At 34.0% G+C, this 23,241-nt stretch overlaps 1 protein-coding gene across 4 annotated transcripts in view; it reads left to right on the forward strand.

The window, feature by feature from the left end:
- Window positions 1-23,241, forward strand: part of MARCHF1 (membrane associated ring-CH-type finger 1) — an 828,885-nt gene that overhangs the window by 564,801 nt on the left and 240,843 nt on the right. The window contains exon 1 of one of the 4 annotated variants that reach the window (XM_050791813.1): window positions 12,971-13,159. The exons of the other annotated variants lie outside the window; for them this stretch is intronic. The gene's annotated coding sequence lies outside the window, so the exon portion shown is untranslated. Of the gene's footprint in view, window positions 1-12,970; window positions 13,160-23,241 lie in introns of those variants that run through there. 4 annotated transcript variants of the gene reach the window in all.

Here is a 23,241-nt window from a genome sequence, read left to right on the forward strand (position 1 = left end):
AGGTGAAGAATCCTTGAGTCTTCACAAAAAATTGGAGTAGAGTATTTTGGCGAGGTAAGAGAAGAACAAGAGGAGGGGGGATTCTGCAGCTGAGCCTAGTGTTTGTGTAGATACTGTGACCATTTAAATACACAGCAATGATCATTATCATTTTATCATGTAACAGCAACTAATGTGGTGGCATGGAATACACCAACATCTGCATTTTTAAAGGGGCAATATGGTACAATGACTTCAAATCTGTGTCTTCTACAACATAAGGAAAATTTGGAGCCTAATGACATATCTTTGGAGCCTGATGTTCTCACATGGTTACTTTCATTTAGGAAAATCAAATTAAGATTTAACATTTAACACTTGTTATTTTTCATGCTGCCACTTCATACTGTCACTTCTAAATTTAATGTTTGGGTCTCAAAAGTGCCATGCCAAATTTTGGTTTGCTACCACTTTGGTTTTGAGTTTAAAGTTTTTTGCATTCATGTCTTTTAAAGCCCATTTTTTAATCTTGTATCAACCACAAACTTGTTGAATCTTTTTTTTTTTTTTTTAGGGACAGTGAAAGATTTTATTTTTCTTTTACTTTCATCCAAACACACCCTTTCCTGAGAAACATAAAGGCATGCACAATTATGACATTCTTATGAAGAAAAATTAATAACTAAACTATAAATCAACACTAATAATACAAAGTTTAAATGATAGGTGAAAAGATTTACAGGTAGGTATAGGGCTCTTAATTTTAGAAAATAATTATAGTCAATATCAATACAGGTTAAGGAGAAGCTTCTAATTTTCCAAACACTTGAATCTGAAAACATGTGGGTACATACGTATATGTATCATATATACAGATTTCTATCTTGCGTTCATGGATTATGTAGGTAGCTAATGTATCTGAGCCACTATCCAAAGATGAAAAAATAAGCTATTTAAAAGCATCTTACGAGTACATAACTTTATTGTAGTCTCATTTCAAGATTGTAATCATTGAAATTTTCCAAAGGGTTCTGTCTTTTAAGTGAGGAATGTGAAACACAGGAGACTAAGAACAATGAGAGCTGTACATGCGGATGCAAATGAGGACAAGATAGAGAGATGTCTAAAAGGGAATGCCTTGAAAAATGGTGAGGTGCAAGTGAAGTCATTTCTACATTTTTATGGTTTTAATGCACCCCTAGTAGGCATTTGCATACATTTTGGCTCTCTATTCTATGGATGATTGATTCAGCTTTGCATAGAATGTCATTTCATTACAGCTGTAGTTCTGTCAGAAATAAAACTTTTCATATTTGGTCCTTTATTTTTCTCACAAGAGGTGACAAACAGGAAAGTTTTAAATACATTGATTTAATCTGGTGATTCTGCTTAATATAGGGTTTACTTATAGACCACTGACTCTTCTTCCAGATATTTTCATATTCTTTTAGTTCAATATTTCTATGGAACAGTGGTTTACAAACTTTTGTGTGCATCAGAATCCCCCGATGAGCTTGTTTAAAGTATCATTTGTCCCCAGCCTGTGAATCCTTTAGTAGGTCTGGGATGGAGCCTGGGAATTTGCATTTCTGTGAAGTTCCCAGATTATATTAATGCTGGTTTGAGAACCACACTTAGAAAGCCAGTGCTGTAGGAAATTGGCTGTGGCTCGAAAATGGAGGTATTTGATGTGCTTGCTTTTTAAAAGTTTCTGTTTTGGGTTATAAAGTGAACCATGTCTCTAGATGGTGGCTGCTTATTGTGAAAATGTGAGGGACTTGTGGGAATATGGTTTTATTAGCAAGTGAAGATGTCTATGAGTACTTTTGTTGTAGTTCTATAATGACAGTTCTTTAACAGATCATTTCACTATGATCTATTTAACTCAAGAGCTGCATCTCAAGAATTATTTTTTTTCTCAGTCAAGAGTGAACCTTAAACATTAACTTGTCTAGAAAAGAAAGGGTATACTGGGAAAAATAAATAAATAAAAACATGTCTGTCATGTCACATGTCTTAAGAGCATGCTCTTTGAAGCAGCTGTTGTTTCAGCTGCAGAAGTCAGAAATTCAGTGCTTGGTTTACAAGTGATTTCAAGCAATTCTTCTAAGATGGTCTTATATTTGTGTAACTTTAAGAATATACCTATATAGAAATATTTTGCCAAAGTATACTCTTGACTTGCTATTGGGATCAAACACTGTATTTTCTTTTCTTTTTGTTTTCCTTCTCCAAATCCACATGGAATTGAAATCGAAAGATGCAAAAGACCATCACAGTGAGAGAAAAAAATAATTGACTTTAGCTGTAGGTAAAAATCCCTACTACTTTTTATTATTACTATTATAATCTCAAGGGGACACTATGCTTGAGCTATGTACATAGTATCACATGAAAGAGAATATGCTTGCAAAGCTAAAGCATTTAATTAAAATGCAAAGTTTAAAGATACCTATGGATTCAGGATAGTGAATGAGTATATTCTTTAATAATATGTTTTACAGCCGGACAGTGGCTCATGCCTGTAATCCCAGCACTTTGGGAGGCCCCGGTGTGTGGATCATATGAGCTCAAGAGTTCAAGATCAGCCAGGCCAACATGGTGAAACCCCGTCTTTACTAAAAATACAAAATTAGCCAGGTGTGGTGGTGCACGCCTGTAATCCCGGCTACTCGAAAGGTTGAGGCAGGAGAATCACTTGAACCCAGGAGGCAGAGGTTGCAGTGAGCTGAGATCAGGCCATTACACTCCAGACTGGACACAAACAGTGAAACTCTATCTCAAAAAACAATAATAATAATATGTTTTACATTGAGACAATATTATTTTTAAATAGTCACAAATAACTTCCCAATGATGTGTGTAACCATGTGAACAACTCCTTCCAGAAATTGCAACCAGTGTATTTCAGCAAGAATTCAACAGATTTAAATATATAGGGAGTCAGAAGAAACTCTTTAAGATGAGGCTTGATAAATGTGAGTCAGATAGTGAATGAGTACCTCCTTTATCACTTGAGTGTGCCATCAGAAGTCATTTCTGCTATGTGAAAGAAAAGTTCTAAATCACTATTAGAATAGCCAGGATAATAACTCTCTGTAACATAACATTCACTGTGATTAGAACAAAGCACCTAGATACCTTAACTGATCTATGCTTAGCATTCTCGCCACAGGAAAGAACAACATTTTGTTATCTATCTTTCTTTTATAAATGCAATAAGGCCCTGGTAGCAATATGTACAAAGTTACAGAGTATAAGCCCTGGGCCAATCAAGTGAAATTTTGGTTGATGGTTTTCTCTCAAGGATCGAATATGTCTAATGTATATTCAAAGTTACCTTTGCTTTCCAATTTCATATATTCTCTCTGATACAGAAAGCCTCTTAAAAATCCTCCTGTAAAAAACATTGCAGTTATAACAAAAGCTGTTTGAGGATTCAAAACGAAATGGTTACTTCTGTAAAATACACAAATAGCCTTAGTAATCCAAAAATACAACCATTCAACATATTAATTAATGAATTAAGGTAATATGAAGTAAATTACAGTCTTTTGAAACGTGTTTGATTTTTATTACCATATCACTTTAATATTTGTGAGTGTCTGCTTTGTACCTAGCAGAGATCTCCACACTAGCAATTTAAATTGAAAAAGTATATAGGCCCTCCTTTTTGGTTTAGTGGGGAAAAAACACAGATAAAGCAACAATGTGTCATAGCTTTGATACCAGATAGACTCTGGCATGTTGAGGATGCATTTCTACTAGTTAAGAATGGTGATATTCTTAACTTTTTGAGGGATGGATTCAAAGGAAAAGTTTTGAGAAACTTGAAGGTGACATGTTAAACTGAATGAGAAGTCTATCAAAACTCTGCAAAGAGCTATCATTGATGCTTCAACAGTTGCCTGAAATAGGATTGTCAAATCTGCAAGTCTGTGAGATTTCCTGAATCAGAGGTCTAATCAAAAACATGTAGCATCCCCCCCACAAAACAACTGAAATTTTAAAAGTAAAAATGTATCTCTTGGGTGAAAAAAATAAACACCCCAACTGATAAACAATATACTCAATACTTACCAGAAATTTTAAAAAGAACTTATATAGGCAACAACATGGATGAAACTCAAAACCTAAGGTTGCGTGAAACAAGCCAGATACAAAAAGTGTGTTTATTGTTATTCTATTGGTGAAATTTTAAAACAAGTGAAATTAATGGAAGGTGATTGAAGTCTCACTTGTAGTTACCTCTTAGAAAGAGGAATTGACTGGGAAGGGGAAATATAAATCATATTAGGGTACGGAAAATGTTGCATATTTTAATCTGGGTGCCCAGATGATAAATGTAAAATTTCATTGTGCCTTATACTTAAGATTAGTACACATTACTGATGTTATGATACACCTTAATAAAAATAAAGTGAAAACAAATCACTGTGTGGAATTCAAAGTATTTCCGTAGCATTCTGGAGTATTTAGATATAGCATTTTCTAAATAGAACCAAAATCAGAGTTTACTTAAAGAATTTCAGAAAACATGTAGGTAGATGTCTAGGGATATTGTATTTTCAAGAACTGGTGCATAAAGTATTACAGTCTGTCCTTATATTGGCATTTGGATGATTTACAACAGTATATTTGAGATCCTACTATGGTAATAAATTTACAGATTTTCTATGACTAAAACCAGAAAATTTAGTATTCATCCTTTATAAGTTCTTGGTAAAAAGAATAGCCAAGACACATAGTTTTGGGTTTGGATGGGTAGAGGAATGGTGTCGTTAAGCAACAAAGCACCATCTTTGTTCTTCCTCCAATTCCCAAGTGCCGTCATGATGATATCACAAATTCTTTAAGAATTGCCAAAACAAAGAATAAAGTTAGAGATAGTTTTCTGTGAATGCCAGTTACAGACATGAACAGATTTAATACTTGATGTTCTTCCCCGTAAGTATTTCAGTTCGTTGTAGTCTGTAGGATTTAAGATAATCGACAGGATTTAAGAGGAAAATAATGATTTGAGAGACACCTTGAACTTCTCAGTTATTATCTGTTTATTTGCTGATATGAGAGTTGGCCTTGTCCTCTGGAGTTTAGAGACGCTAACAACATCTTGCCCAGTATCTTTCCCCTGATGGAAGTTTACAATGATTTTTTCCTTTAAAAGGTTTGCAATTTCTTCTTGTAATGATTCTTGATGTTCTGTACAGTCTGAAGACTTTCTTTTTGAACAATCAGTTTGAAAAGTAAACTGTGACGCAATAATTTTCTAAAGCCTCTGTACCAGATGATACTTTGTAGTTTCTTGCTTAAATATAGTGAAAAGGAAGTCAAATATATTTCATCATAGAAAACACCATACAATTATGTTTATGTATCTTTTTATTGTCATCAGAATTCTCTGTGTTTAAATATACAGAGAGGAGATGGGAGGGAGCTACTTTAAGTATCCCTTAAAATCTCTTAACTTTGATTTAAGATATTATGGTAAAGAGAAAATATTCTTTGGAATTATGCATTAGATATTTTAATATCATAGAGTAGCAAAGCAAAAAGATGTTGAAAGGACAACACGTCTCACTTAAATGAGGGAAAATACTGGTTATAATTAATAATATATAATTAAATGTTTAAAATAAAAATAATAAAAAATTCAGGTTAAAACTATTACGTTTCCTTTTTCTGATTTTTATTTTAGACTCAAGGAGTACATGTATAGGTTTGGCTATATTGTGTGATGCTGAAATTTGGTGTACAAATAATTTCATCACCCAAGTATAATCATAGTACCCAATAGCTAGTTTTTCACCCCTTGTTCCCAACCATAGTAATTCCCAGTTTCTATTGTTGCCATCTTCTATGTCCATGAGTACTCATTGTTTAGCTTCTACTTATACATGAGAATATGCAGTTTTTGGTTTTCTGTTCCTACATTAATTCACTTAGCATAATGGCCTCCAGCTGCATATGTATTACTACAAAGAACATTATTTCATTCTTTTTATGGCTGCATACTATTCCATGGTATCTATGTACCACATTTTCTCTATCCAGTTCACCATTTATGGGCAGCTAGGTTGACTTCATGTTTTTGCTGTAGTGAATAGTGCTGTGATGAACGTAGGAATGCATGAGTCTTTTTGGTTGAATGATTTGTTTTCTTTTGGGTACGTATGTAAATTAGTTCAGCCATTGTGGAAAGCAGTCTGGACCATTCAGCCGAGAAATCCTATGACTGGATATATTACTTTTCTTTATTGAATTCTTCATCATTAAAGAAACAAATAATGGTTACTGTCTTATTTTTAAGCCCTACAAAGATATTGTATGTTTTGAAGAAATTACCTTTTCTCTGGAATCTGGTTGAGAACTGTCAAATATTTGTAGGTGTGTATATGTGTGTATTTGTTTTTTATTACTGTCTCAGATCACTTAAGCTTATATGCCTTTTTACATGTTAGTTCACTTACCTGATTTAGCAACAAATTAAATTTATTTAAATTATTCATGCCTTTCAAGTATTTTAAGACAGTATATTAACTTTTTAAATAGCACACTAAACACTTTTTGCAAGCTTGCTATAAAATGTATATTCTTCTATGCATAAAACTTGCAAATTAAAGAACATCTAGATACAATACCTTGCCAGAATTATAAGAAATTATTTATTAAGAATTTATTTGAAGAACCACATTAGACGAATGCTGGCCTGCTAGTCTCTGTGATAATGAAAATGCTCTCAGTCTGCACTATCCCGATAGGGAGCTGCCAGCCACATGCAGCTACTGAACACTTGAAATGTAGCTAGTATAGATAAGAAACTAAATTTTTCTAATTTTTCTAAATTCCATTGTATTTAATTTTTATTCATTTAAATAGCCATGCGTGGCTAGTCATTATCATTTTTAACAGTGTACTTTAGATTCAGAAAATATCAAGTAGTGGGCTATTGTGAAGACGAAAATATCTACCTGACAACACCACTGAGAAGACTAAATGAGCTAACATTGATAATATACATAGACGGTGCTGGGCATGAACTAGAACTTGTACATAAGTAACTTTCCTTCCTTTTCTTCTTGTAGCTCAATGTGTACCCATTACTGACTCTCTTAGGGATGTGCCAAATTTCTGTACTACTTTTTATAGCCTTTTTTCCATTCCCTTGTTATGATCTCCATTTAGAATTCTTTCTCTTTCCTTCCTGTCACTCTTTTTCTTTGTTTCACTAAATATTCCATCCACTGCACTTTATTTTCTTACTTTTATTTCTATTTTCAACTCTTGTTTTCTGTTTCCATTCATGATGGGAAGGGCTACTCAACAATTACTTCTCTTTCCCAGAATGCTCTATCTTGAGTGTAACTATGACTTGGGAATGAACTTGCTTGATTAGAATTTGGTACCTAATGGAGACATTACATTTGCCCTGAAAACTTGTAAATATAACCCGGGTCTGAAAAAATCTTTCAAAATGAAAATCAAATTTAAAAAGGCATTATGTTGATAATGCTGTCTGTCTTCGTCTGCTAAGACTTCCATAACAAAATACCGTAAGTTGGGTAGCTTAAACAAAAATAATTTTTGTTTCTTTTCTGAAGACTACAAAATCTAAAATCAGGGTTCTGCACAGTTGCTTTCTGATAAAGGTTCCACTCCTGGCTTGCAGGCAGTTGTTTTCTTGCTTTGTCCTCACAATGGCTCTTCCTCTGTACACCGGAAGGAAGAGAGAGAGAGACATTTCTCTTCCTTTCTCTTTGTATAAGGCCAGTGTTCCTATTGGATCAGGTTCCATACTTATGATCTCATTTAACCTTAATTATTTCCTTAAAGCCTTATATCCAAATACAGCCACATTGGTGATTAGCGTTTTGACATAGGAATGTGAAGAAGACACAGTTCAGTCCATAGCACCACCTAAGTGCAAATACGTATCCTGTCTTGAAGACTGTACCTTTAACAATGGCCTTCAAAACCTTCTGAATTGAAGTTCTAAGAAATGTGAGCTTAGATTTGAAAATTACAGATACAGAAGCACAAATACACAAGCTCTAATATGAGTGTGAGCAGAAAACAAGAGAAAAGAAACAGCAGACTTAGACTCAAAAATACTTAAACGTTGAAATTATTGGGCATAGAATACTGAATAACAATAATATATTATAAAAATAGAAAATATAAATTGTGGATAAATAAGAATGGATTTTATAAAAGACCAACACACTTGGAAAGAATCAAATGAAACTCTAGAAATAAGTAAAAATAATAAATGAAATTTTAAAATAGACAAGTTAAAGAACAGATTAAATGCAGCTGAAAGTTAGTGAACTGGAGTATCAAACCAAATATCTGAAATGTAGCACAGAGCAAAATTAATGTAAATGATAAAAGAGATGTTAATTAAAACTAAGAATCACATGAACATGTCTAACATATACCAATTATATTGAGTTCTAGAAGGAAATAACAGAGAGAAAAGAAATCTGGCAATACTTGAAGAGATAATATTTGGCAACTTCAAGAATTGTTGAAAATACCAACTCCATATCAGGAAGCCCAAAAAAACTCACATGGAATAAGTACACACACACACACACACACACACACATACATACACACACACCATATCACACTGAGAGTACATAATACCAAAGACAGAAAAATCTTTAAAAGTATCCACAGAAAAAAGATCACTTAGAAAGCACTACCAACTTCTTGATAGCAAGAACAGAAGCCTGAAAGCAATATAAATATATACTCAATATATCAAGAGAAAAATCCCATGCAACTCAGCAAATGTGAAATGCAGCTCAAAAATAAAATGAATTAAAGAGAAAAAGAAAAAAAAAAGATTGGAAATTTTTATTGCCAAATTAATTTATTACCAGAATTAATACCAACAGACCACTCTGAAAAAAAATTATAAGGTAGGTCTCTGGTTATTGAAAATTAATTCTAAGTAGAAGGTTTGAGATACAGGAAATTAGTAAAAATTGAAATAATGATATCAATTCTTTTTTGTGTGTGGAGTTAAGAATAAGCAGATCCAACATATTAGGCAAAGCTGGCATAAAAATTGTAAGATACAGTCAGATCTAAAGCATTCTTAGGACATTTATGACTTAGGACAAGGGTAAGTATATTGGCATACTGCATATGTTATTAAGTATGAAGGTTAAAAGCTATATAATTACTAAAAATAAGACTGATGAATATAATTACCAAAATGGTGAAAAGAAAACATTAGAATAGAGGAAAGAATAATTCAAAATAATCCCAGAACAATGATTTGGAGAAATCCAAAATATCATAATTGATATGAATGCATTATACTCAACAATTAAAAGAGAAAAAAATGCCAGGCTGTGTGAAAAAATAAGTATAGAGTCGTGCTTTTTTAAGTATGTAAGCAAATACTACCCCTCTATTCTTCCTCTGCTCCTGGAAAAAAAAAAAAAACGAATCAAACTGATGTGTCTACAATAATAACACACAAATTAGACATTAAGCCAAAATGTATTGCTAGAGGGAAAGCCTGACTACATACTTATAAAAGTTGCAATTTTCTACAAAAAAATTAGCCGAGCATGGCGGTGCACACCTGTAGTCCCACCTACTCGGGAGGCTGATGCAGGAGAATCACTTGAACCTGGGAGGCGGAAGTTGCAGTGAGCTGTGATCGTGCCACTGCACTCCAGCCTGGGTGACAGAGCCAGGTTCTGTCTCAAAAAAGAGTTTCACTTTTCTAGAAGTATATAGTTACATATTTACATATTTATATGCAATTGACTGTTGAACAACACAAGTTGGAACTTCCTGGATTCACTTAAATGCAGGTTTTCTTCTGCCTCTGCTACTCCTGAGACAGCAAAACCAACTCCTCTTTTTGCTGCTCCTCCTCTGCCTACTCAATGTGAGATGAGAATAAAGATGTTTATAATGATTCACTTCCATTTAATGTATAGTAAATGTATTCCCTCTTTCTTGGGATTTTCTTAATAGCATTTAATTTTCCCTAGCTTACTTTATTGTAAGATACCATATATAATACATATAATGTGCAAAATATGTTTTAATCAACTGTTTATGTTATTTGTAAGGCTTCCAGTCAACAGTAGGCTATTAGTTGTTAGGTTTTTGGGGAGTCAAAAGCTATACATAAATTTTTGACTGCATGTGGTAGCCAGTGCCCCAACTGTCGCATTGTTCAAAGGTCAACAGTACATTAAATAACTTTCAAAATTAGACATTATCACATGGAGTAATTTATAAATCCCCATCATAGTGGAAAATATTTAAAACATTTCTGCCAGGAAATGACAGACATTTCAAGAGAAAAAATAGTTACAGAAGTACAAACACTGTAACAAAAGTTGCATTTCCATACAAGTGAAAAATAGTTAGAAAATATCATTAAGATGCCAGGCATGGTGGCACATGCCTGTAATCCCAGCACATTGGGAGGCCAAGGCAGGTGGAGCTCCTGAGGTTGGGAGTTCGAGACCAGCCTGGCCAACATGGTGAAACCCCATCTCTACTAAAAATACAAAAATTAGCTGGGCATGGTGGTATGCTCCTGTAATCCCAGCTACATGGGAGGCTGAGGCAGGAGAATCTCTTGAACCTGGGAGGTGGAGGTTGCAGTGAGCCGAGATTGCACCATTGCACTCCAGTCTGGGCAACAAGAGTGAGACTTTGTCTCAAAAAAAAAAAAAAAAAAAAAGATAAGAAAATATCATTAAGATGTCTGGGAATTAATCCAACCAAAGATATGCAGCATCTATGCAGTATGTTATAAACTTGTGTTGAAAGACACTGAAAGAAGACTAAATGTGATTGATTAGGATAAATCAATTTCACAAATTGACATTTTTATGAATTTGATTTATAGGTACAATTCAATTCCAATCAGCAGAGACTTTCCTTAAAAATGATAAACTGAATCTAAAATGTGTATAGAAAGAAAATAGGTGAAGAATAGTCAAGACAGATTGGAAACAGAACAAGGTGGGGAGACAGGAGTCCAAGTACTGATTGGATGTTCTATTTCTCAGTTTTGGTGGGGGATTTAAAAATGTTTGTTTTATTATTTTTAATCCAGAAATATATTTATATGCATTTTATGTTCATGTGTTCTTTTTCACAATGAAATTTTTTAGAAACCTCACATTGTATAAATTTGAGGCTCTAAGTAAAACCCAGGATGTTTTATAATTATATGTATAGAATTTGTACTGATAGTTATTCACTGTTTAACAATAAAATACATTTTAACATAAGATGTAATGTATGTTTAATGCAGAAAATTTGGAAAATACAGGAAATAGGCAGAAATGAATAAAAATCCCTGCAACCCCCACCATCAATTTCAGCCACTGTGAATGTTGTCACATACATTCTGATCTTATCTATACTCATATATGTGTGCTTGTGTATTTGTAAGTTTTTAGAGAATTACTGTCCTATTATGTAACAAGTTTGTGTTACACTTTTTTATTTGACAATACAAATGTATTATTTAATGTGTTAGGAACTTTGCAGAACCACCAGATTTTTATTACGAAAAGGCACAGTTGAAAATTATATACTGGCTCAAGCAATTCTTTCAGAAAATAGCAATATTTTAGGAAATAAAACTTGAGAATTCAGCCAAGAGGGATTATATTGACAGGAGAATGTAGACTATGTAGGGAACATACATAATTTCAGTAATCTGAAAACAGGAGAAGGAAATACACATCTCATACACTGATGTCAGTCAGAATCACAATACACTGTACCACATCTGCTACTCAGTTGATTTATTAGTGATTAAAATGTAGTACAAATGGTTGTCCTTAAGCAGTTCCCTCACAGAGACTGTTCTCAACAGTTTGCATAAGTGATACACTTATTTCAAAAAGTACTTAGAAAGAAAATATAATGCTGAGCTTAATAGTATTGTAGCAGGACAAACCGCAGACAAAACCCTTCAGACACCAAGTTAAAGAAGGAAGGGCTTTATTTGGCCGGGAGCTTCAGCAAGACTCACATCTCCAACAACCGAGTTCCCGGAGTGAGCAATTCCTGTCCCTTTTTAGGGCTCACAACTTAAGGGGGTCCATGTGAGAGGGTCATGATCGATTGAGCAAGCAGGGGGTACGTGACTGAGGACTACACGCACCGGTAATTAGGACGGAACAGAACAGGACAGGGATTTTCACAGTGCTTTTCTGTACGATGTCTGGTAACTATAGATAACATAACTGATTAGGTCAGGGGTCGATCTTTAACTACCAGGGCCAGGGTGTGGTGCCAGACTGTCTCTGCTGTGGATTTCATTTCTGCCTTTTAGTTTTTACTTCTTCTTTCTTTGGAGGCAGAAATTGGGCATAAGACAATATGAGGGGTGGTCTCCTCCCTGAGTCTGACCAAACACTTTGTACCCACTTCTTTCAATCTATCACAAAAATGAAATTTATCTTTGAAGCCAGGAAATATCCTGATTAGTGTTTCAAGGGAGAGTAAGGAAAATCTCTCACAATTTGAGGAATCCTTCCTTTGAGGCCCTATCTTTGTTTCCCAGCAGAAGAGAATTACAGGCCTTGGGCTGGATCCAGTTCCCAACGAGTGAATTTATACAAATCCACCAACGCTAGTAACGCTGAGACTTTTCTAAATGCTGTTTTCAGTAGGTAAAACATATTCCTGTTACTACCTAACTAGAGAGAATAGTAGTATGATATTTGCATTGCCATGGCAACTTGTATCTCTAGAGTGAGATGACATTTTTGCCTGTTTATTTCTACTTTTCATTGAGGAATAACATTTTTATTGCATTTTAACTTAAAGAATAGTTGAGTGTGTATAGAGAGGGAGAGAAACTGAAAGTTACTTAACATCTGCTATATGTCAGACATGTAGTTAAGTTGTTTATATCCACCACTGCATTTAGTCCTCCAAGGACTCTGGAAAGGAAGATTCACTTTAGAGAGGAGACAGAGAAATTTCAGCACTTATCTGTGCCTAAGTTCAAAAAGTTATAAAGCAATAGAGCCAGGGTCTGTTCAGAGCTTGGTGACCCTGGTTCCCAGGCCGGTGCTTTTTCACTGCATCACACTTCCTCCTACAGGGTTTATTTCCTCCCTGGGTTCCTAGTCTAACTTTCCCTTAAAACTGACAACCACCTTGTGAAATACCAGTAAGTACACTGCAATATGTAGTTTTAAGTGTTATGGTTCTTAATGTTTAATTCTAATTTCCATATATAGAAAATTACATCTAAATCAGGATTGACTGATTATGTTTTACTCTTCAGTTAAAATAGTTATTCAAATGCTTTAATTGCATACCATGTGCTTCAGAAGATGATACCAATTAAGTAGTTAGGATTTAGCTGTACATATGATGGAGATTTAGTTATGTCACTATAAAAGAATTATATATAATTCAAATTTACAGATATAGAATATTAAATATGAATTGCAAATATTGGACTATGAAGATCAGCAAGTATTTGTTGAACATAAAGAGATATCTGTATGGATTATGTGTGGGATATGTTACTCACAAAAAGCAAAAGAACAAGCATGAATTATATTTACAATCCATTGAAACAAAATTAAGATGACCATTCAGTTCTTCAATTCTAAATATTCTGTTTATTAAAAAGTAGCTCTTACTCCCTTTATATTTTACTATTAGGATTTTCTCTCCAATAAAATAATGTGAAGACAAATGTATAAAGACAGAATTCCTTTGTGATAGACTTTATGAGACATTTAAATTGTTATGGCATAACGATATGTTGTTAATGGCCTTGGTGGCAATTGCAGGAATGAAAAAAGTAAAAATTATGTTTGTTGATGTATTTATGAAGCAGCAAGTGAAAGGAAGTATTTTGATATTATAAAAATAGTGACATTATGACTTTAGCACCAGATCCATTCCTTTTTCCCTCTTAATTCCAGCAAAAAAAGGTCTCAGAAACAGTTATTGTTTGGGCAGTTTGAGGGATCTTAGCACTTGAAGGAAAGACCATTCTATGGATGTAATAAGGGCAAAAGGCGGCTAGGAAGCTATTATGGACTAGCGGGCTATGTAAGCAAAATACATGGAATGCTTACCTGAAGTTTAGGAATGATGAGAGAGAGAAGTGCAGCAGGGTACAAGGAAGAGTCTTTGTTGGACATAGAATCTAATTTGTTTATAGGTAATTAGAAATCAGAGGAAGGAAACAAATTGAAGATGTGATATTGAGTTGGAAAAGTTATGTAAGCTCAAGGGAGGAAGGGAGCAATGCCTGGGTGAGTACGTTTGTTTTTGTAAACAAAGGACTGGTAGTTTCTTCAGGAGCCAGTGCCTCAACTCTCATTCTGCAGTCCTATAGTATCCACCCTTGTCAATCAGAGGTGGTTTTGAATTGGTATGATGCCATATTCTTGCATAAAAACATTTCATTTTTGATTGACAAATTATTTTGAAAGGTTAATATGAATATGTATAATATGCAGAGCACAGAACTGCTAAAACATTATGAATCTCATACATAATTACCTTTAAATGAAACTATAGTCGTGAAAGTAATTTCACAGTCACATTCTTTTAGATTTTAGTAACACTATATTTGTGTGACTTTATATGGGCGTACAATGAAAACCCATATGTAATAGAATAAATGTAATAGTAGCCTGTAAAAATACAATCATGGCTACATATCCACATACCTATCATAAGTTTCTAAATCATGTGTGGTACACTTACAGTTAGAAGAAGTAAACACGTTCTTATATGCCTTAGTTCTGGTAGTGAGTAAATGTGCTCCTACCATATAATTTTCTTTACTGTGCCCTTGGAACTCTTAAGGTGCTATGGTTTTTACATTCCCATTCTAAACTCATTGTTGGAATAGCCTCCCATGTTAAACCAAATAGGAGTCAATGAGTCATTTTGTTACTCTTTTTTCAAAAATATGTCAAAGGAAACTGAAAACATGGTAAGCGCATTATTGCAGGGAGGCATTTAATGAGAAACTCTTCCTGACATAAATACTTGCCCCTTAATTACATTCCTTGCATGCTAACAACCCCTTCAACCAGGTCACCTTGCAGCTATAGGAATTCTGTTTTTATCCCTCATGCCACTGCTGAGCATGTAGCTCCATGTTTTTATTCCCACACTTCTCATTCCACTTATGCCTAAGAAGACGCTACTCCACCATGTTCACCTCCAGACCCCAGCATTTTTGGTTTAGTTTAAGTTCATCTGGGCTATTAAAGTGTGGAAAAATTATGCTTATACTGCAGATACAAAGTCAAGATGCATTATTTTTCTGGATTTGTTTTCTAGGAACTCTTCTTTCAGCTATTAGTTTCTAGGAAAAGATGAATCTGATTTTACTGTGAAATGCAGGTGACTTTTATTTCAGGTCTTTGCATAGCTTAAGAGACCTTATTAGCGCCTAAGTGAAATTTGCATAGACAAATGAAATATTCTGCCTTCTGAGACCTTATGAAAATCTGCCCTATATAATTACATCAGATGGGAGTCACAGGTTTTTGTCATTTCAGCATTTTTCTTCTATCAAGTGGTTAGTTTCTGTCCACGTAATTGAGTAATTTAAAAGAGGCACTACCATTTGTCTTTTCTGGGCTAAGGACATTTGATTTCATAAATAAGAACAAAAAAGGCTTATGTTACTTTTTGGGAAAGATTACAGCAGTAGGAAAATAAAGCACGATTAAGCTTCATACTTCTTTTTAAATGTTCTCATTAAACACAGTGAACAAATAATTAGTATACATTTATTTCTCATATGACTGCCCCTTTCAGTCATCCCTTGTGCTACAAATAAATCTATAAAATGGATGATAATCAATGAAATATTTGAAAAGATGAAAATTATCCTCATCTTAGCTATTTATCATGAACCTACTTGAGTTAAGTAAGTTTTACTTACTGAACTGGTGCTCTTAGAACCCTTTAATGTTATATTATTGTCAAATTTGACAGACACAATATTTATACTTTTACTTGCATCATTAATGATAAATAGAATATATAATATTGAACTATGGCATTCTGAAACTTCTACTTAATACATGAACATTTTCAAACATTTCTCCTTAAGGTTATCCAATCAGATTTCTACAGATCCGTTTATTCACAAATAATAAAAAACGAACTCCAAGTGCTATATTTTCCCACATATTAAACAATAGTGAGTGATGTTTACTTCAAGCAATACATCTCAAACTTTTTCATGGGCATGTATCAAAATAATCTGATATATTTGTTAAAATGCTAAATGTATGCCCCACCACAGACTTTCTAAATCATAATAGAGCCAAGAATCAACTCCTTTTTCTAGCTCCTCAGATGACTCTAATATATGTTAAATGTGAAAAGACTTTATTAAAATTTTTATTTTATTTATTTATTTTTTTACTCTATGGTAAAGTTTACGTACTTAGGTATTAATACCAACTCATTATTAGCAAAAATTAAACACCTTTACATCAAGAGTAGTTTTTCCTTTAATTAAAAAAAGGTGGAATGTGTATAATGGACAAGGGATAATCAAAATTTGCCAAATGAGGCTTTTAAGACAATCCCAACAATTCACAATCATTATTCACTGGTCCATTAATCACAGGACAATACATACAAATGAAATGTTTTCTTTTTTAAAAAAAACTTCTAAGTTTAGGGGTACAAGTGCAGGTTTCTTACATAGGTAAATGTGTGTCATTGGGTTTGTTATACAGATTATTTCATCCCAAGGTATTAAGCAGTTAGTACCCATTAGTTGTTTCTCCTGATCCTCTCCCTCCCCAATCCTCCACCCTCCTGAAGACCCCAGTGTGTGCTGTTCCCTTCTACATGTCCATGTGTTTGTAAAACTTCCCAGTTATTTTAAATACTTTGCAAAAATGATCTTTAAGTCACTTGTATTTCTATCCTGCAGTATTTGCATGTTTTAAAATATGAAATTAATGAGCAACAAAATAAAAATGACAATTTTGGTGTATAACTCAAGGAATAAAATAAATATCCACAAATCTATAACGAGATTAATAAATGTTTAAATAAATACATACATGAAAAAGAAAAAATCTTTCTTGCAGAAAATTTTCAAACAAAAAATGTAGAAAGAATGGGAGAAATAAAAACAAATCACCATTAGAACCTCTCAGTAATAATTTTGGCAGGCAAGATTTGTGACGAATGCTAAAATAAGTGGAAAAAACTTTAAGGAGAAGCAGAATATTTGCATTGCCTCAAAGTATTTTCTCTAAAATATTTATTAATCATGTGATGCTTCTAGCATGTTTCCACAAATTCGTTGAGATTGCTTTCTGCTAAAGGTGAACTTATGTCCCTACCCCTGGATCATAGGCTGGATTTAGTGGCTCACTTCTATCAGAGTATGGAAAGGGAAGACTAAGCAAAAAACTGTCAGATGCCACCTTACCAAATGACCAAGGTTAACAGCACCCCTAATACGCTTATTGATAGCATGTACCTCCTGATGTGATGCAGTGAGAAAGGGCCTTCACCTATGTGGGGTTCTTTACAAAATTCATAACCCCAATCTAATAATGAGAAAAAAATAAGACAAACTCAAATTGATAGACAGTCTATAAAATACCTGGCTAGAACTCTTCAAAAATGTCAAGTCACGAAAACCAGGGAAATACTAAAAAACTCTCTAGATCAGAGAAGACTAAGGAGACTTGATGAAGAAATACAATGTTTTCTTCCTGATTGGATCCTGAACAGAAAAAGACATTAGTGGAAAAACTACTGAAATCTGAATAAAGTCTGTAGTTTACTTAATATGACACCAATGTTAATTTATTCACTTAAATTATTCATAGGTAAAATGCTGTTATTAGAGTGAGAATTCTCTGTATTATCTTTGTAACTTCTATAAACCTAAAATTAGTTCAAACCGAAACAAGGTGGTTATTTTCATTGTGGTAAAACATATATTAAATTTGTCTCCTAATCATTTTTTAATGTACAGCTCAGTAATATTAAGTATATCCACTTTTTTGTGCAGCAGATCTCTAAATTTTTCCATCATGCAAATCTGAAAATCTATTTCCATTAAACTCTAATTTCCTCTCCCTGTTCCCCTATCCCTTGACAATCACTTTCTACTTTTCTGTTTGCATAATTTTTGCTACTTTAGATACTTCAAAGTATACAATATTTGTCCTTTTGTGATTGGCTTATTTCGTTCAGCATAATTGTCTTTGAGGGTCATCCATGTTGTAGCATGTGACAGGTTTTTCTTCTTTTTAAGGTTGGATACTATCCCATTGCTTGTATATGCCATGTTTTCATTATCCATTCATCGGTTGTAGACATTTGGATTGCTTACATCTCTTGGCAATTGTGAATAATGCTTCAATGAACAAGGTGTGCAGATATTTCTTTAAGATCATGTTTTGAATTATTGTGGATGTGTACCTGCATGTGGGATTGCTGGATCATATAGTAATTTTCTGTTTTAATATTTTTAAGGGACTCTCACACCATTTTCCATAGTGACTGCACCATTTTACATTCCTAATAAAAGTGTACAAGGGTGTCAGTTTCTCCACATTCTTGATAAGACTTGTTATTTCTTTTTTTTTAAATAGTAGCCATCCTAATGGGTATGAGATAATATGTCACCGTGGTTTTGATTATGCATTTTCCAAAGAATTAGTGGTGTCAAGCATCTTTTCAAGTGCTTGTTGGCTATGTGTATGTCTTTCCTGAAGAGAGGTCTATTCAGATCCTTTGCCAATTTTTTAATCAGGTTTTTTTTTTTATTGTTGAGTTTAGAGGTTCTTTATATATTTTGGATAGTAACCCCTAATGTGTCATATGTTTTCCAAATATTTCGTCCCTTTTTCACATTGCCTTTTCACTTTGTTGATTGTCCATTTTGATGCTCAGAAGGATTTAAGTTTGATGGAGTCCCATTTGTCCATTTTTTCTTTTGTTGTCTTTGCTTCAATGTTATATTCAAGAAATCATTGCTAAAGATAATATCTGAACTCTTTTCTCCTTTTTTTAATTCTAGAAGTTTTATAGTTTTAGATCTTTGGTTTATATCTGTTAACCAGTTTGTTAATTTTTGTATATAGTATAAGGTAAGTGTCCAACTTCACTCTTTTGTAAATGGATATTCAGTTTTTCCATCACCATCTACTCTAGCGACTTTCCTATATGTAGTATTGGCATCCTTGTCAAAAATAATTTCTCAAAGGTTTACTTATGAACTTTCTATTCTGTTCCAGTGGTCTGTATATCTGTGTTTATGCCAGTACCACATTGTGTGGATTCCTGGTGCTTTGTAGTATATTCTGAAATCAGGAAGTGTGAGGCTGCCAATTTTGTTCTTTCTTTTCAAGATTGTTTTGGCTCTTTAGGGTCCTTTGAGATTCCATCTAAATTTTAGGATGATTTTTCTATTTCTGAAAGAAAAATTGTTGGGATTTTGATAGGGATTGCATTGAATCTGTGGATTGCTATGAGTACTGTGGCATCCAACTAAACTTTTTTTTTATATGTAAGTTTAACATTTAGTTTTCCAGGAATATTGGTGCAGCTCATGATTTTATGAACACCAAATATGTATTTGCTATTTCCAATTGATATATTTACTATAATGTCTTATTACTGCCAATGTTTTACAAGCAAGTTTAATAATGTACATTATTATTTTCTTATTCTTCATTATTTATTATTCTGCATTACTTAGAGGGAGAAAGAGAGAGAGAAAAGGTGCACTTGTTTTCTCTTACCAGTTTGAGATTATTTTTCAGAAATAATTTTCAGTGCCTGTATACCTCAAATCTATGCCAAATCCAGTTGAAATGTTAACATGATTACACAATTTAATTTTAATTCATATGCTTCAAAATGTCAAATTTGAAAAAGTAATAGAGTCATAGAGTGCATTAATTTCCTCTTAGTGTTATAACAAATTGACACAATTTAGTGGCTTAAAAAAACACAAGTTTATTGTCTTACATTTCTGGAGGTCAGGAGTCCTAATATCAAGGTATCAGAAAGACTGAATTCCAACTGGAGATTCTAAGGGAGAGCTCATTTCCCAGCATTTTTCAGCTTTTGAGGCTACCCACATTTCCTACCTCCAGATTTCTTCCTTCATCCTCAAAGTCAGTATCATAGCACGTGCACATTTCTCTTTCTGACCTCTTCTTCCTCATAATATCTTCCCTGACCCTGTCCCTCCTGCCTTCCTCTTTTTGAGTATATATTGGGCCCACCCAATAATCCAGAATCTTTTCACCATCCCAGAATCCTTAATTTAATCACATGTGCAAAGACCTTTTGCCATTTATGGTAACATATTCACAAGTGTTGGGAATTTGGATGTGGACATTTTTTAGGTGGCCATTATTCCATCAGAGTGACTTTTTTTTCTGTGTCATTCATTAAATTTGACTGTTACTTTTAATCATTTGAAAGGTACTATGGGAATATATTCACTATTATTTATTATTCTAACAATGTGTAAAAAAGTAGAATCTTTTATTCCTCAGTCAATAGCCATTAACAACCACTAGATATTGTTCTCCTACATATTCCCACATTAGTAAATTTTTCTTGAAATGTTTCATTAGTAAATTTTTCTTGAAAGTGAAGAGGAAAAAAAGTCATTGTCTTGATTTTATTTTGATTCTGGTTACATGGGAACAATAGAGCCATAATTTGAAATTCATATTCAACAACATCTATATTAGGAAAGGCTAAGTGTGTCAGGGTGTGAACTACCAGCTTCTTTAGGTTGTGACACACTTTCAATCGAGCAAGTTGTACAAATGAACGAGTAAACTGTGGACATCGGTATGAAAAACAATGGAGAAAATTTCAAATTGCAAAATTACTATAATTGGGGGATCAGTGCAATTTGTGTCATTTTTTTCTTTGTGACTGGAGATCTTCAAATTGGAGCACTTACATTTTAACCACGTTAAGTTCTAAGATCTGCGATTCTGATTTCTAGCAGCACTAGACCTTATGTACTCAATGAAATTAAAGGTAACTACTTTAGTGTACATTATTTAAGATTAATTATCTCTCTAGCATTTCTCTTGCCACAGTGGCTATAAACACATTTTTCCATTCTGCAGTCAATACCTTTGCTGGTACAAAAGAATATCGATTGAGAACAGGCAGTGTTTTACAAGAAAGAGGTTGAGAGGCCCAAAGATCAGATAGAAATCTTTGTATGTGGGATTTGAATTTCTCAGAGAGTGTTTGGGAGACATGTAAGTCAAGAATATATAAAGCGGAATATGTTTTTGTGGGAATCAGATTTTTCTGTGGAAAGTTGCATGGAAAAATCCTTCATTTAAAAATTAATTACTAGGGGAGCATACATATTGATTGTTATATATTTTGTTTGCTAGGCAATTACAAGCATTTAATGATTACTGTTTTCAGCAGTTCCTATGAAATGTCACTGTCTTCCAGTTCTTATTTTTCCAGAAATATACAGGCCAACAAAAAGTGAATTATCATATTATATATGTCAGTGGCATAGGTAGAAACAGATCTGCTGAATTTTTAGTCTCTGACTTGGATAAATTGTCCTGGTGCTCCATGACAAACTTGTCCTAGATTTCCAAAAATGTTCAATCAGCATTTTTGTATCTTTAGTGGAGATGGGGTTTCACTATGTTGGCCAGGCCTGTCTCGAACTCCTGACCTCAAGTGATCTGCCCACCTCGGCCTGCCAAAATGTTGGGATTACAGGCATGAGCCACCACACCCGGCCTGCTGGACCTTTCAATAAGGACTCTGTTGTGATTATGTATATTGCCTATTGCCATATTGCTGGATAATGTCAATCTGCTTTGTGACTTTTCCCATTGTTTAGAGGTAGATACACCCTGAACATCTGTCTCCTCCCAGAGAGTTTATTATATCTTTGAATCAGAATGCTTGTGCTTCTTCCTATCCAATTCCCATCTCTTCAAGGATGGGTATAATACTAAAGCTATTCTGTCCTGATTTGGGGGAAAAAGCCATTTAATATATATATTTTTTCTGGGCAGTTAAATATATCCCTCAAGAAACTGTACTTTGATATGAGGGAACCTGTTACTGATAGTGGTTTGATCTTAAGGTGACTATTATACACAGTAGCTCAGATGGAAAGATGTATCGTATGTAAGACTGAACAAAGCACTGACCTTATCTGACTTCACCTATGTAAGAGCTTTTTAAAAAAATGCCTCAGGCAGTTTTCTTAGATTAATGATGATACTAACACATTATCTTTGTAAAGGCAATCTCTAACTAAAGTTCAGCCTAAGTAGCCAAAACTCACATATGATTTTTCCAAACTTTGACTCATTTTGCCTGTGGCCCTCTTACAGAAAATGTTTTCATTTTTAAATTATTCCTTCTCTTTTCCATGTTTTCTCCTTATTCCCGTTGCGGAAAATGCTGAACCTTTACAAAATGATATGCAGGAATTCACTGCACCCAACACAATTTCTGCTTAATATTTACTTTCCCTACTGTTTTAGCAAACACAAATCACTTGCTAACTTTGAATCCTGCTTTTCAGCTTAACTTCTTGGCAATTAGTTTTTATCCCACCTCTTTCCTCACATGATTAGTCAGGACATTTAAATAATTCCAAATTAATTATTTCCAATGAATAATACCAAATAATCCCAAATCACTTATCAAGAGTGATTCCATTGTAAGCTAAAGGCTCCCCTCCACTACCAATTGGGCTCAGGTACAGAAAATGGCCATATCTGGCTCCAAGTCTGAAATAATCTAGGTCAATAGTTTTCTCTCTGTTCTTTTTTTGAGATGGAGTCTCACAGTGTTGCCCAGGCTGAGTGCAGTGGCAGAATCTTGGCTCACTGCAACCTCCGCCTTCCAGGTTCAAGCAATTCTCCTGCCTCAGTCTCCTGAGTAGCTGGGATTACAGCCACCTACCACCATGCCTGACTAATTTTTGTATTTTTAGTAGAGACGGAGTTTTACCATGTTGGCCAGGCTGGTCTCGAACTCCCGATCTCAAGTGATCCACCCACCTTGGCCTCCCAAAGCGCTGGGATTACAGGCATGAGCCACTGTGCCCAGCCTCTATTCTTTTTAATTGTCCTTTCCTTGTGTCTTTCAACTCTCAAGACTTACATTCTATCAGCATGTTGATCCCTGTAGTAAAAAGCATCTCAATGGGCTCTGATGGAAAATTACCAAGGAGGAGTTTTACTTACCTAACTTCAGTCA

This window comes from Macaca thibetana, chromosome 5 (genome assembly GCF_024542745.1).
Source record: "Macaca thibetana thibetana isolate TM-01 chromosome 5, ASM2454274v1, whole genome shotgun sequence".
NCBI classification, from domain to species: Eukaryota; Metazoa; Chordata; class Mammalia; order Primates; family Cercopithecidae; genus Macaca; species Macaca thibetana.